Source organism: Mustela putorius, unplaced genomic scaffold, assembly GCF_011764305.1.
Source record: "Mustela putorius furo isolate JIRA1106 unplaced genomic scaffold, ASM1176430v1.1 tig00537350_pilon_pilon_pilon, whole genome shotgun sequence".
In the NCBI taxonomy this organism is placed as follows: Eukaryota; Metazoa; Chordata; class Mammalia; order Carnivora; family Mustelidae; genus Mustela; species Mustela putorius.
In genome coordinates this window covers 5347852-5364098 of record NW_025422471.1, presented here as the reverse complement: position 1 = coordinate 5364098, position 16247 = coordinate 5347852, and the positions used below count along the sequence as shown (strand labels likewise).

General features: G+C 35.2%; 1 long non-coding RNA gene across 1 annotated transcript in view; it reads left to right on the top strand.

Moving 5' to 3' along the window:
* Positions 1-15048, top strand: part of LOC123390427 — a 68494-nt gene extending 53446 nt beyond the window's left edge. The window contains exons 3-4 of the long non-coding RNA XR_006605017.1: positions 9512-9614; positions 14658-15048. This is a non-coding gene — a long non-coding RNA (uncharacterized LOC123390427). The remainder of the gene's footprint in view (positions 1-9511; positions 9615-14657) is intronic.
* Positions 15049-16247: the final 1199 nt, after the last annotated feature.

The following is a 16247-nucleotide window of genomic DNA, read 5'->3' as shown; positions in this document are numbered from 1 at the left end:
AGAGGAGGAAAGGCTCCCTGCTGAGCAGAGAGCCCTATGCGGGGCTCAATCCCAGGACCCTGGGATCATGACCCGAACCGAAAGCAGAGGCTTTAACCCACTGAGCCACCCAGGCGCCCCGGAATTGTGTTCTTTTTAAGGGCTGTATGTATATATCATTTTTCATTTACCCATTTATGATTTTTTCCTAAATTTGTTATCACTTATCTCCTTTGAGACTCAATTCTGCCAAATTGTCTTCTCCTTTCCCACATTTATTTTACTCTGTCTCTTAGACTGTTATTTCATATCTTATTCTACTTTTTCAAATCCAAAAGACTTTACTTTCAGCTATTGATTTTGCTTTTTTATATTACTGAGAAATTAGAAGCATTCAAGAAAGAATGTCTGTAAGATTCCAGTGCCATATCTACCAATGAGCCTTAGCACTGACATACACTGTTTTCCCACCTTTCATTACCATCTATTTTGCACCAGCTCACTTTTCCTTTTTATAACTACTTAAGGTCATTGCTATAACAGTTGTCTTCTCTTTTGCCTACATCATCAGGTTTCCTTTTTTAAAAATTTTAATCTTTTTCCTGTTTTATGTATTTGACATTTAACACTGTACAGCATAATGACTTGATTTACATATATTAATAAAGTGTCCCCCACAGACAGTTTGATTGACATGCATCATCTTAAATAGATACAATTTTTTTTTTCCTTTGAGATGAGAACTGTCAGGATTTACTTTTTTTTTTTTTAAGATTTTACTTTTTTATTTTAGAGCAAGGGGGTAAGTATGGGGTGGAAGGGCAGAGGGAAAGAAGGGAGAGAATCTTTAGCAGGCTTCACGCCCAGTGCAAACCCCACACAGAGCTTGATCTCACCACCCTTAGATCATGACCTAAATCAAATTCAAGAATCAGATGCTTAACCAAGTGAGCCACCCAGACACTCCCAGGATTTGCTTTCTTAATAACTTCCAAATATACCATCCAGCAGTGTTAGCTATAGTCATCATGTACATTATATGGAGGGGAGGTATTTTCTGTTTTTTTTGTTTTTTTTTTTTTTTTTTTTCAGTTGAAAAATTGTGAACAGGCCAATTCAGGAAGACCTACTACCAAGTCACCACGAAGTCTAAGAATTACAGTTCTGAATTATTAATTGATCTAAAGCATATGCCTTCAATACTTTTTTTTTCCAAATTTTTATTTAAATTCTAATTAGTTAACATATCGTGTAATATTGGTTTCAGGAGTAGAGTTTAGTGTTTCATCACTTACATACAACACCCTGAGCTCATCACAAGTGCCCTCTTTAATAGCGACCACCCATTTAGCTCATCCCCACACCCACCTTCCTCCATCAACCCTCACCTTGTTCTCTGTCCTTAAAAGTCTCTTATGGTTTGCTCCCCACTCCCCTCTTTTTTTTTTTTTTCCCCTTCTCACACGTCCATCTCTTTTGTTTCCTAAATTCTACATATGAGTGAAATTGTATGGTATTTGTCTTTCTCTGGCTTATTTCACTTAGCATAATACACTGTAGCTCCATCCATGTTAACGCACATGGCAAGATTCCATTCTTTTTGATGGTTGAGTAATATTCCATTGCATATATATATACCACATCTTCCTTAACCATTTACCAGTTGATGGATGCGTGGGCCCTTTCCATAGTTTGGCTGTTGTTGATAGTGCTTCTATAAACATTGAGATGTTTTCCATCAGCATACAATGTGCTGGAACTTCTCTCATCTTAAAAACAACAAAACTCTTCCTAATTTATTTTTTTTTCCTATCACCACTAGCTTTTCTCCTTAACTTTGCTATCAAGCCTCTGGAAAACATTCTCTATACTTCCTGCCTCAATTTCTTTTCTTAAGTTAGTTTTAGTATATCTTTTGCTCTACCACTCTAGTGAAACATCTCTTATCAAGGTCACTAATGGCTTCCAAATTGTTAAATACAATCCAAATCTCAGTCCTCATGTTACTTGAGACTTCTAAAATATTTAATACCACTGATCTTTTCCTTTGCTCTGATGCATTTTTCTTGCTTGGCTTTCTAGACAACTACTGTTCTTAACTTTTCTCCTATCCCACTGAATTTTTCTTATTAGTCTTCTGCTGCTTTCCTCCCCTGTCCCTGCCCTGTCCCATTTTTCTGATTTTTAAATGATAGAGGGCCCCGGTCCTAGTCCTTGATGCTCTTTGAATTTCTATTTACTCCCAAATCTAAATGATCCTTCAAGATCTTAATGAGCCTTATATAACTATAATCTGGCCACTTTACATAGTTTCTTCCTTTGCTTCCTAAATGTCTTTACTTAAATAATACTTTCTCAGGTTAGATCACATTGGACCCTCACACCCAATCACAGCAGTTTCTATTCTTTTTTTCCTGTTGGCCTTTATTACTATTTAGCAAACTGTAATTTTTAGTTATGTACCTTTTGTGTTGCCCACGAGAGCAAAGATTTTAATTTGTTTTGCTTTGTATCATAAACAAATACTACTGTACCCCCCCAATGCTTAAAACAATGCCTGACACATAGTTGGAGTTTAGTTAATATTTCTTGGATGAGTGAATGAAAAATTAGTACTGAGAATTAGGAAATGTAAGATATTTAGAGCCATGTGTACAAGAGAAAACAGGTCCTTGGTTATTATCTCGATGGTTTTCCTGTGAGTAAAATTTTAGCTTTATGAAGTAGCAGCTTAATAACAAAAATAACAACTGAGTACTTATTATGTGCAGAAGCCATCCCACATGCTTTTTTCACTTCTTATTTAAGTCATACAATCATAAGAAATAGCTATCATTACCTCTGTTTTATAAATGAGGCTAAGCAACTTGTTCAGGATCACCTTGCTAGTAAGTGATTATGTTGGGATTCAAGATCATTTCATCTGACTCCAAAGTTCAATTTTTTTCCCACTATAATAATGGTTTACTTTTTGGCTCTTGGCTGGTGTTTTGGTTAATGGGGTATTAATGTAAGCAATAAAGTAGTCAGAAAAACTGAATGATACGCCATTAAACCTTTTGAGTTTATCATTTTCTTTATTATGCAGACTTAGTATAATGCAGTTTTAATACCTTCTGTATTTGTGGGAGATCTGAATAGTCAAAATGTAGGGCAAGCTTTGTTTTCATTTTTAATTGAAAATTAAAGGTTGCCCTTTATCAAAATCTGCATGCCTGTAATAATAGAAATAGATATGCTTGACTTTTGTTAGTATAATATTTGGTTATTAAAACTGGAATTTTATTTGGTTTGACTATTTCTCTTGCATTTAAGAGTCAATAAAAAAGCTCTCCTGCAGCTAATTTAAAAATAACAACAAATTCTCATGGATGTAATGCAAATATCTGCTGTGAGGCAAAGCCTGCTTCATTTTATTTATTTATTTCTGCATTCATTACATTGATTACACTGTAATGGGATTCAGGGACCCTAACAATGGAAGAGAAAATTGGATAGGTGCATGTGAGAGAAAATTAGTCAGCTATTTGTCCTACATTTGGACATGACATTGTGATTTTTGTTTTGAGTTTTGTAAATCATTTATTTTGGGACCATAATAAGCAACAAAGGTATCATTCAATTTTCCAAATGTAATTTGGAGCAATTTTTTTCTTTTGATACATTCATTTTTGATTATGGGATAAAATGTATTGATAAATTAGTCTTTTATATATAAATCAAAATAAAAAATGTTCATTGTCAATTATACATACTTGAGTAACTGAATGGTTTAGGCATTAAAAGAACCGATTCCTAGCTCCAACGTTTACATTTTCTTAATCTCTGTGCCTTGACCTCCTCCTCTGAAAGCTCAGCATATCCCAAATCCTGTTTATTTTATGGATATTTTGAAACTTTCATCAGGTAATTTATGAAAAATCACTCTGTGAGTTGGAGTTCCTATGTAAATGTAAAATGAAAGTGGTTTTATTACTATCCTTTGGCATAAAGGGATTATTAAATTTTTTATCAATTTGGGGCACCTGGGTGATTCCGTCAGTTAAGCACCCAACTCTTGCTTTCATCTCAGGTCATGATCTCATGGGTCATGGGATCAAGCTCCAGTTTGGGCTGCATGCGCAGCAGGGAGTCTGCTTGAAGATTCTCTCTGTCTCTGCCCCTCCCCAACCCCACAGGTGCATGCTTATGCACACATAGTCAGTCTCTCTGAAGTAAATAAATAAATCTTAAAAAAAAAAGGGTTTTTCAACTTTATACTTTCTCCAAAATTGATGGAATATTCACCTTTCAAAGTTGTTTGTTAGTTAATGAAGAATTTCCTGGAGTATTGAGTAAGCCCTTTGTGGATTTACTGTAATGGTAAGGAATTAACATCCTAAAACTTACTCAGATTACATTTTCTTTCTCATGTTCCTTTTTCTGTTACTAAAATAATTAATGTTGATATTTAAATTGTTTCTACTTTTTGTGGTTATAAAAAAGGCTGTAATGCATTTTTTGAGTGCATATGCCTCCCAGTATCTGTATAATTTAATCCTGACTTTTCTGGTTGACATGGTATGCAGTTTACAAGAGAGTCTGCCTAGACACTATCTGGACTCAAATGAAAGAAACTTTTGTTAGTCTCTCTCCAGTTCTATTTTATTTTATATTACTATTTTATTTCTTTGAAAGAGAGAGAGTGGTAGAGAGAGGGAGAGAGAGAGAATCTCAAGAAGACTCCCCACTGAGCACAGAGCCTGATGTGAGACTCAGTATCACGGCTCTGAGATCATGACCTGGGCTGAAATTGAGTCTGCTACCTAACCAACTGAGCCACCCAGGTGCTGCCAATTCTTCATTTTAAATCTGTAATTTTAAATCTACAAGATGATCATCTGAACATTGTATGCTACAATATATGTTAAGTATTGAATCATAACTTTTTTTGTCAAAAAGGAAAAGGAAAAAATAAGACTTTTTGTTATTGATTTCTAGTTTCATTCTATTGTGGTCAGAGAATATACTTTGTATAACCTGTGTCCTTGGTTTTATGGCCCAGAATATGGCCCATCTTAGAAAATGTTCTGTTCTCACTTAAAAAGAATGTATATTCTGGGGCGCCTGGGTGGCTCAGTGGGTTAAGCTGCTGCCTTCGGCTCAGGTCATGATCCCAGGGTCCTGGGATCGAGTCCCACATCGGGCTCTCTGCTCAGCAGGGAGCCTGCTTCCTCCTCTCTCTCTCTGCCTGCCTCTCTTGTCTACTTGTGATCTCTCTCTGTCAAATAAATAAATAACATCTTTAAAAAAAAAAAGAATGTATATTCTGCCTTTTGTTACGTAGAGTGTTTTATCAATATCAACTAGATCAAGTTGGTTGTTAGTGTTATTCAAGTTTTCTATATCTGTATTAGTTTGCTAGGGCTTCTGTAATGAAATACCACAAAGTGAATATTCAAGGGTCTGAGGTCAACGTATGGGCAGAGCCATTCTTCTTCTGAAGGTATTAGGAAAAAGATTTATCCCAAGCCTCTCTTCTAGCTTCTGGTATTTTCCTGACTTGAGTTAGCATAACTCTAAAATTCACATAACATGCTTGTCTCTGTGTCCAAATTTCCTTTTTTTATGATCCAATCCAATCATATTGGACTGGGGACTTATCGTACACTGATAAGATCTTGTTGTAATTTAACTAACTACCTCTGTAATGTTCTATTTCCAAATAAGGTCATATTCTGGGATATTGAGGGTTAGGACTTCAACATCTGAATTTTTGAGGGGACAAAATTTAACCCTTAACAATATCCTTACTGATTTTTGGTTTACTTTCCTATATATAATTGAAACAGGTATTAAAATCTCCAACTCTATGTATTTGTCTATCTTTGTATTTCCTTATAGTTCTATCAGATTTTCTTTATGTATTTTCAAGTTCTGTTATTAGGTACATAAACTCTTACAACTGTTAAGTTCTCTTGATGAATTAACTCCTTTATCATTATGAAATAACCTCCTTCCTTCTTGGTAAATATATAATATTTTTTGTTTTGATATTGATTTTGTCAAATATTAATATAGACACTCAGCTTCCTTTTGATTTGTGTTTATCTGTATTCATGTTTATCTGTATATCTTATTAGTCATCTTTGCTGTTTTTTAATCTCTATCTCATTTCTCTGAATTTATGAACTATGGATTCTTAGAAATGTCTTGACACATAGGCCGTGTAAAGATTTGAAACAAAATGCTTAATAATTTAAATGCTCCTCACTGTTTGAAGAGACCTCAGTAGATGAAGAGGTCTCATTATTTTCTATTATTTTCAGCCAGCAACATGCACATGATACATAAAAACGATCTTGGGGAACCATGCAAGATGTCCGAGTTATCTTCCTGCTTTGACTGTGGCCCTTAATTTTGGGTATCCTTGAAATTATTAGTAAAGTTTTATAGTCAGTAAGAACTCTAATTTGTGGGAATCTGATCCTTTTGATAATCAGATCCCTTTGTTGGCTCATATGCTTAAACGTTTAGATGCACACCTGTCAAAAAAAGAATTTTAAATTTTCTAAAACATTTTGATTTTTTTCAAAAAGATTTTATTTATTTATTTGACAGACAGAGATTACAAGTAGACAGAGAGGCAGGCAGAGAGAGGAGGGAGCAGGTTTCCCACTGAGCAGAGAGCCCGATGAGGGGCTTGATCCTAGGACTCTGAGATCATGACCCGAGGTGAAGGCAGAGGTTTTAACCCACTGAGCCACCCAGGCACCCCTAAAACATTTTGATTTTAAGGTCCCATGGGTGATAGCTGAGGTATATGGCTTGAGGGATAGTAGGGAAATAAGCTTTCCAATTAAAGATTTATTACTCTCTTCAGATTTAAAACAGACGAATAGCAACTTTAAAACTGGCAATAGTTATCCCAAAGTTCTTATCCCTAGTAAATCTGTTACTGTTTTCCCCTTTTCTATATTCTAACATGGGTTCTACAGGTAGAAGGAAGTTTACTTGATCTTACTGAGAAGAGGGATGATTTGTGTAAATGAGGGTCCTCTGCTATTAGCTGAGTTCCCTCTTGTCTTCCCTGGTCAGCAGTGCTTGCTGGCATATGCTGCTATGTTTTGAGCTGGTGAGACTTATCTGATTTCTCTGCAAGACCAATGAATAGGGGAATGTCTCTCTCTGTCTGTAGACTAGGCATCATCTTGAAATCTGCTCTTCCTGTAGGTCCACTGAGACTTAGCCATATCACCTCTCAAACCCCAAGACCTTGAATCACTCATCCCTCACCATAATGACCTTATGTCAGACCCACTAGCTTCAGACTATGTGTGAATGCTTGGATATTTTTTGTAACCCATGGACTCAAAGGAATCATGCGGACAAAGGAGAGGAATGCTTCCTCCTACCCTCTTTGGCTGGCTGAAATGTTCTCCACACAATATCTAATTTTTTGCAGCTGTTTCATATTGTGATAGATGATTTTCCTCTAGAACCTCTAGGGGTGAGTGAGGCAAAAGCCTATAGAATTTCAACTTTACCCTGTCTTATGCTTTGATGTCACTGACTCTTACTAATAGGGGGAATAATAAAGAGCTTGACATCCAACGTTTTTCCCTCTACTCTTGGTACTTGCTATCCCTTTTAGCTTATCTCTTGCAATCTTCTTTCCTCTGTTGAAGGAGTTTCTCTGTAACATAAACATGTACTTTCTATTTCATGACCTTCTTTGAACCCATCTTCTGCTTCCTGATGCAGTAAATCTCAAACTAATACTTAATGACTGAGCACTGTAGGAGGACATGATTTATGGGATCATAATCATATATTGGTTTGAGATTTCCAAAGTTATTGTCCCCAATTTGCAAATCAAACCTACAACAAATGAAGGAAGCAGATCAGAGAGTGTTCAAATTTTATTAAAAAGATTTCCAGGGGTGTTGGAACTAGATGAAGTTGTAGGGAAATGAATTGCCATTTATTTAAAAAAAAATTGTCTGCAAGGGGAGCTAGATGTTGTTGCAAAGCATAGTATAATTGGGGCACCTGGGTGGCTCAGTGGATTAAGCCGCTGCCTTCGGCTCAGGTCATGATCTCAGAGTCCTGGAATCGAGCCCTGCATCGGGCTCTCTGCTCAGCAGGGAGCCTGCTTCCCCCTCTGTCTCTGCCTGCCTCTCTGCCTACTTGTGATCTCTCTCTCTGTCAAATAAAATAAATAAAATCTTTAAAAAAAAAAAGCATAGTATAATTAAATGAGGTATGAGGGTCCTGCTGACTCCTTCAATACACAGGACACTTATCATAGCTTACTTCATATAATGCTTTTCATTAACTTTGTAAGTTAGATTTTTTAAGCATAAACACTCCTTTATCTGTAAAGAGCTGGTAAAGAAAGTTACAACCAAGCGTGACAGGGACAGAATATGGATTCAGAAATCCCCATTTTGTGAATCCCAAACCCGTGTCTATCTATCATATCATTCTATAGATGCTGTAAAAAACCCAAGGCTCATGTCTGCAGAACTATAGACAGTCTATAATCTACCCCATAACACCCATGAAAAGGAATAAACAGGCTATCGTGGTCTATGTGATTTTTTTCCCATTTAAGTAAAGCCTGTACACACCTATTTTTCTGATTAAACTCTTATAGATAGACACATTGGTAGGGAGACTATTCCTGAGTGTTGCATAGCTGTAGGGAAAAAACCCTGACAACTGATAAGTGAAACAAAGTTTAGGATTTGTAAAGGAGATAACTATAAATGTACATTAGTGTTTGGGGGTAAACAAAATGAAACATTTTTAGTAAAGGATATCATAGATGCTTAAAAATATGTTGCTATAAAAAACTTAAATTGGGCTCAACAGTTCTTGAGACTTTGATCTAAATCAAAAGGTTTTTGGACAGCTTATGGATTTTTTCTTCCCTGAAACTGTTGGAAACCATAGATTTGAAAAGGAATTTCACACAGATATGATTATCACAGCAGTGATAAGCTGTTATCTCTACAAAACAGAAGGAGTCAAGTCAGTGTTTTGTGGGACCAGGTTTTTTAGCCATGGAGATACCGGAGGCTGGTGTGGCAAAGCCAACTGAAAACATGGGATATTATGCATGTTAAAGGAATCCCAGTGAAGTTTCACCAAGAGAAACTTCACCAAGTCACTTAAATATAAATAAGGTGCTTTCATATTGAATGGCTTGGAAAAGGGAACTTTTGCTCTTTCTCCATGAATTTTAATTTAACAAGAATGCATAGCCATATGAGATAATGTTATCATCTATAGCCATAATCTCCACATTTTCCAAATTGCACCTCTTATTAGTAAAATATTTTAAAGCACACTTCTGCAAATTATATTCCTTTTATTTATCTAAAAATTTTTGGCATTAACATATATTATAAAAGCACACAAATGAAATTTAAAGCACAAGTAAAATGAAATAATAACATAAAAATTTTTAAAACTTTTTGCTTTTACTTAAAATACTAATATTATTAATACAAATAAGATTGAATGTATTTCATTCTTTTTGAAATAGGTGGTTGAACATTTTTGTGATCCAGTTTTTTGGAGGTATTATTCTAAGGCCATAAAATGTGGAGGAGATCTAATGCCATAGCTAGATTTCTGTGGATTCTCAAGTGAGTTAAGAGTTTTATCATCAGTTTGGCTTTAAATTGTTATTCTTGTTGGGTGTCATTTACAGATCTGACCTCTAAACTGCTTTGTGCTCAATGCAGAGAATCAGTAACTTTCTTTTTCACAAACTGCATCAGGATGTTTGATATCTCTGCTCTTAAATGTTATTCGGTTCTCCTAATATCAAGACTTTCTCATGGACCAACTTTGCCCATGGGTTCGGGCCTCTTACAAGTGGATTCTGCTTTCTCTCAAATCCTTCTCTGTTGTTACTCTTACTCAGCTCCTTCCATATCCAATTATATTTCATATAATTTATATAATGTCATATAATAATTTCATATATATATTTGTTTATATATCACAAACCACTAGTCACAATAAAGCATTTACAGAGACTTTAAATGTCTTCCTTTCCTTTCTTCCTCCATCATCCCTCTTTAGAAGGAAGGAAAGAGGACCTAGATGCAGTTTACACTCTGAATGATGCCATTGCCTTCAGAAAGCAGAAATGGTTAAAAATAGTTTTGTTTTTAACTGAGCTGAAATTCACATAACATAAAATTATCCCTTTTCAAGTATACAGTGTGGTAGCACTTAGTACATTCATAATGCTGCACAACTACCACTTCTGTCTAGCTCAAAAACATTTTCCTTAGCTCAGATGCAACCTCATTCCCATTAAACAGTCGTTCTCTATTTCTTCTTGTCCCAGCCCCTGGCAGCAACGTCATAGAACATATGACCTCCTGTGTCTGATTTGTTTCACTTAGTACAACATTTGTGAGATTATCCTTGTTGTAGCATGTATCAGCACTTTATTCTTTTTAATGGTTGAGTAATATTCCATTTCTTATACATACCATATTTGTTTATCCATTCATCTGTTAATGGACATTTGGGTTGTTTCTACCTTTTGGCTGTTGTGACTAGTGCTACTATTAAGTACTTTGTGTACAAGCATTTGGTATAATCTTGGTTTTTAATAAAATTTTTCATTCCTTAATACTGTTTTCTCTTTTGTATGTTTAATCAATTACTACAGTGATCTGATATCTAATGGGGTATTTGAATTTTTTTTTTTTGAATTTTATACTGATCACTACTTTGGCTTTCCATTCACACCCCTATTCTACCTGCTGGGGAGCTTCTGTTTTAACTCTTTTCTTCAGGAGGGTGCGGAGACTAGATTTGGCCAATGCTTTGGTCCTGGAACACCTTATGCCTCATTGTGTAAGTGGGAAAGAATGTTGAGTCACTGCCGGAAGACATGCAGTATGGAGCTGAGGCAAGAGTGATCATTTGAAGGGAAGACCCAGGAGTATTGGGCCTTGGAAGCTGAAGGAAACAGGGGCAATAGTTTAAAGCCAGGTTCTGGGATTCAGTGGACATTATTTAAGACAAAGACACATTTCTGTCCTATTCCTATGTTCTTTCAGTGCATATGTCTCATATTTCTGTGACTTGCCTTGTCTTTTTGAGTTAAAGGTAACCTCAGCCATCAGCTAGATGTTAAGTATTACTTCTTCTTATCCCATAAATCAGAATCAAAAGACTGCTGTCATCACTTTTGTTAGTGATCAGTTGTATTGATAAAAAGTTGACTTAAACTCTGTTACTTTTCATCTAAGGCTTCTGCGCTACATTGGAAGCATGCAGGGATAACAAGTGAGAAGCAATTGTAAGGAGAGAGCATTATTAACACTCAGTTACAACTTCTGAGCCATGAGTTAACAGCTTGTCTACAAATCTATGTGTATGTGTTTTTTTCTTCCCAGCTAGTCAATTCCTCCTAAATCTTTGAGCAATTGTATAATCAATGGCTGCTTAAACACTTAAGGCAGATAGAGTCAATAAAATTTCCTAAAGAAATTGGAATTAACTCTGTGTTGCCTTTTATTCTGTGGGAAAAGAGATCATGTTTATTGTCCATTTGACAAGTTTTTATTTGCAGGTTTACTTGAGGGAGTCAAAATTAAAGCAAATAAATGTTAGAGGGAGAATATTGCTTATAGTGAAGACTAAGAATACTATATGGATTTTTCATTGTTAACGTTTTTATTTTTTCAAGTTTTATTGAAGCATAATCAACAAAAAATTATATATATATATATATAATATGTATGATAGTTAAACAAGCATAAACATTGTGAAATGATTACCACACAAATTAATTCATACATTCATCATCTTTTATTGTTACCTTTTGTGTGTGTGTATGTGTGTGTTGAGAATAGTTAAAATCTATTATCTGCTAAATTTCATGTATCTAATGCATTATTGTTCACTGTAGCCACTATACTGTACATTAGATTCCCAGAATTTATTCATTTTATAACAGAAAATTTATGCCCTTTGATCAACATCATCCCAACATCTATCCTCTATCCCCTGGTAACCACCATTCTACTTTTTAGTTCTGAGTTCAACTTTTTAGATGGCACATATAAGTGACATCATACATATTTGTCTTTCTATGTCTAGATTGTTTACTTAGCATGATGTCCAATCCATGTTATTGTAAATAGCAGGATTTTCTTCTTTCTTGTAGCTGAATAATATATAAAAACATATATGTATGCATGGTATATACATATATACCACACCTTCTTTATCCATTAAAATGTTTGGTGGACACTTAGGTTGTTTCCAGGTCTTGGCTATTGTGCGAGAAATGCTGCAATGAACATAGGAGTGCAGATAACTCTTCAAAATACTGGTTTCTTTTGGATATATGCCCAGAAGTGGGATTTCTGGATCATATGGTAGTTCTATTTTTAAATTTTTGAAAAACCTCCTAAATTTTGAAAAACTGAATACAGCCATTCATCAGTTTACATTCCTACCAACAGTGTACAAGGGTTCCCTCTTCTCCTAGACAATACTTTTATCTCTTTGTCTTTCTCATATAAGCCATCCTAACAGATATGAGGTAATATTTCATTGTGGTTTTGATTTGCATTTCCCCGATTAGTGATGTTGAGCTTGTTAGTTGTCTACATATGTGTGAGTCTGTTTCTGGGCTGTTTTCTATTCCAGGGGTCTCTTGATCTGTTTTTATGCAAGTACTATACTGTTTTGATTATTATAGCTTTATAGTGTAGTTTGAGATAATTAAATGTGATGCCTTTGGGTCTGTTCTTCTCTCTCAAGATGGCTTTGTCTATTTGGGGTCTTTTGTGTTTCCTGTAAACTTTAGAATTATTTTTGCTATTTCTATGAAAAAATGCTATTGGAATTTTGATAAGGATTGCATTGAATCTGTACATTGGTTTGGTTAGTAAGAACATTTTTACAATATTAATTTTTCTAATTCAAGAACATGGGATATTTTTCCTTATATTTATGTCTTCTCATTTTTTCTGTCATCAGTGTCTTATAGTTTTCAGTGTACAAGCCTTTCTTTTCCTTGGTTAAATTTATTCCTAAGCATTTTGTTCTTTCTGATGCTATTGTAAATGGAATTGTTTTCTTAATTTCTTATTCAGGAAATTTGTTGTTAGTGTATAGAGATGCCATTGATTTTCTAGTGTTGATTTTGTATCCTATGACATTATTGAATTTGACTATTATTCTGTGTATTTTGAAGGGCAAACTTTTTAATTTGAATAAACCCCGACTTCTCGATTTTTTTCCTTTTATGGACTATACGTATTTTTGTTGTGTTTTAAAGATCTTTGCCTAATCCAAGGTCACAATTTTCCCCTAAAGATTTTATGACTTTCATTTACATTTAGGCCTCTGATTCATTTTAACTTAGGCTTCTAATACATTTTGGTACCAATTATAATAGAAGACATTGCATATACGAGTTATAATAGTTACTTTGTTGTAAGAAGCATGCACTTACTTACGTGTTTCAAGTAAAAGTAAATTTATTGAATGAATACTGGGAAATCTGATGGTGGCTAATTTTAGAAGTATAATAGGGTCTCATGAGAATTGGAGTCATTAGTATCTTCTCTCTCGTTCTTCTTTCTTATTTGGCCACATAAACTCAGGTTTGTACTTTGGCCAAAATATCCTTTTTCTTCAACACTTGAGAGACCCGGGTCTGTTGGAAGCATTTGCCATGGACTACTCATCCGTTTTCTCTGTATTCTGTCTTTATGTCACCTTCTTGGCTTCCAGATTGTTGGTTTACTATTCATTTTTGTATGAGTGTGCTTTTGCTTCATATACTTTCCTGATTTCAGTAGATGTGGACCTTACTTAAAATAATCCCTTTTCTAGCTTGTTCCCACGGTTTTGCATGGGCTGTTACCAGGTTTCTCAGTACTATTGGGTGAAAATAATCCAGATGTTTGACAGTTTTTTAGGATCATGAATCTTAAACTTGCCTAAATGGCTAAAAAGTGTTATCCTTGGGGCGCCTGGGTGGCTCAGTGGGTTAAAGCCTCTGTCTTCAGCTCAGGTCATGATCTCAGGGTCCTGGGATCGAGCGCCTCCTAGGGCTCCCTGCTCATTGGGGAGTCTGCTTACCCCCCTCTCTCTCTGCCTGCCTCTTTGCCTATTTGTGATTTCTGTCAAATAAATAAATAAAATCTTTAAAAAAAAAGTGTTATCCTTTACTGCATTACCATTTAAAAAGAATTAATGTGACTATTTGACAATAAAAGAAGGCCTATTTCTTATTTTGCAGATCAACTACAGCTTTTATCTTCATTCAGGAAATAGAATCTGGATGACCCTTATTATAACATGTTATATAGTGACTATAATACTGACTAGAGAATAGTTGAGGCATTAGGTGACATATTTATATTGCAAATGCTCAATTCTGACCTCCATCCTATTCTAAGCCATTTATTGGGAACTTGGGAAATTTTAATTGAAAACTTTCTACAAGCCCGTCCATAAAGGGCTAGTCCTCTTCTGTTTCCTTCTACATCTATGTTACACATCTCACTCTGCTTTGTGCCCCAGGAAGCTGTTATGTGGGCTATATAAATAGTTCCCTAGATCTCTGGATTTTGTCTGGGTTTGGTAAATTGGAAGTCCTAATCAAAATGAGTAACTATCTTTTTTTCTTTTTTGCCACCTAGAAAGAAAAGTATGATTTGAACCTCTGATCTCTTCTTGTGAAATCTCTTGGTGCATGTGATCTGGATGGTTGGTGCAAAGCTGCTTTCGTAAAGAAGTACCAGTCATCAGGAGTACTACTGGCCTTTCCCAGAAGACAATGTTTTTCTTGCTATTCCTTCTTTTCTTCTTTATCCTCACTTTTTTCCTTTTTATTTTTGAAGTTGTGCCATACTGTGTACATAGAATTTTCTATGCCAAAGTGAGGGTCAACTAAATCCTTAAGTGTCAAGTGTCAAGAAATACACTCATGACTTTTGGAAACTTTGGTCAGATCAAGGATTTAAAAAAGAGGTCAAAGTGTTGCCTGGGTTATCCAGTTAGTTAAATGTCTGCCTTCAGCTCAGGTCATGATCCTAGAGTCCTGGAATCAAGTTCCCCATCAGGCTCCCTGCTCAGTGGAGAGCCTGCCTCTCCCTCTCCCTCTGCTGCTCTCCCTGCTTCTATTCTCTCTCCCTCTCTGTCAAATAAATAAATAAATAAAATCCTTTTTAAAAAAGGAAAAGGAAAGAAAAGAGGTCAAAGAGTTAGAAGGGCTTTATTAGAAAATTGTCCTGGTAGACTTCTGTTGTCATTCTGTGAATCCCTTCCTAAATCTCAGACACAAAGGGATGCAAGAATTGAGAAGGCTGTCGTACTTATACATGACAAGCTGATTTAGTCTATGATTGCAAGAGGAAAGTCAGATTTTAGCCCACAGTTTAATAGAATAAAGGAACCATGAGTGTTTCCTGTGGGTCAGAGGTAGATCCCATAGGGAAGAGCATGCCAGAGATCTGGTTTTGGTTTTACCCAAAAGAGGGAGTGATGGGATTCCAATGGTGAGAGTCTGTGTACGGTGACATCAGACAACCAGGAGCAGACTCATGAAGGAACAGAATATATCATTAATGTTATAGAATTTTAAGTCAGTAGGGCCTGGGAGAGGAGCTTCTGATGGGTTCAAAAAAGCATCCACAGGAGAAGAATCAGCTTGAAACATCTGCTGTGCATGTTGTGGTCTAGTATACAACACATTTAAAAGTGTCCTATGGGCATACGATACTCTCTGTATGATATAAAGTTAGGAATAATGTTTTTCCATTAAAAGTTTATTATTGAAGTATAGTTTACATATAATGTTATATGAGTTTCAGGCGTATAAAGTAATTCAACAATTCTACACATTACTCATACACTAACCATGATAAGTGTAATCACCATCCATTACTGTACATTTTATTCTTCTTAATTAAAATTGAGTTCCTTTATGACACTTATTTTTACTTACTTGAATGAACATAAATAATTGGTTGTTGAAGACTGCCATTCAAATTTTGTTTCTTGTCTTTGCATCTGGTAGCTTTTGTTTTATAATTTAGTTTGATGCATGAATATTCAAAACTGCTATATCTTAATTATAAAAACTGTCATGATCCCAATAAATAATTGATAAAGGACATGGAAAGTTCATTTGTAAAAGAGAAAAAAGAAATGCAAAAATGTATATGTGAAAAATGTTAAATGTGAGTAATAAACAAAACAGTAAATTACTGTGTTCATTGAAAAATATT